The sequence below is a fragment of the Cyprinodon variegatus genome, unplaced genomic scaffold, assembly GCF_000732505.1.
Source record: "Cyprinodon variegatus isolate N-32 unplaced genomic scaffold, C_variegatus-1.0 Scaffold1302, whole genome shotgun sequence".
NCBI lineage: Eukaryota > Metazoa > Chordata > Actinopteri > Cyprinodontiformes > Cyprinodontidae > Cyprinodon > Cyprinodon variegatus.
Genome location: NW_015151755.1, coordinates 99,116 through 99,472, shown reverse-complemented (window position 1 = coordinate 99,472; position 357 = coordinate 99,116).

Here is a 357-nt window from a genome sequence, read left to right as displayed (position 1 = left end):
GAGACGCTCAGACCCCCACATACCAGCGGTGCGCCGACAGTAGGAATCCCTTCAGCAGCAGCCTCTGGCCCGGTCGCCTCCTCGCGGTTCACAGCGGCAGCTGGAAGGCGGTGTTCATGTTCGTAATCCAAACCGCAGGCACCAGGATAATAAAACCGAACATGTTTTGTTGGCAGGTTTCTACATTTGAAGTTAATTTAGGCGTTAATAAACTGTTTCAGAGGAGTGATCATAGCGCTCTGCATCAGCAGCGCTGTGTCTGACTCCCTGCCAGCTCCCAGATCAGCGTCTCTGATGCGGCGCGTTGCTCAAAACGACATTTTGCTGCGCCTTGACGCGCGTCAACCATTGACTTTG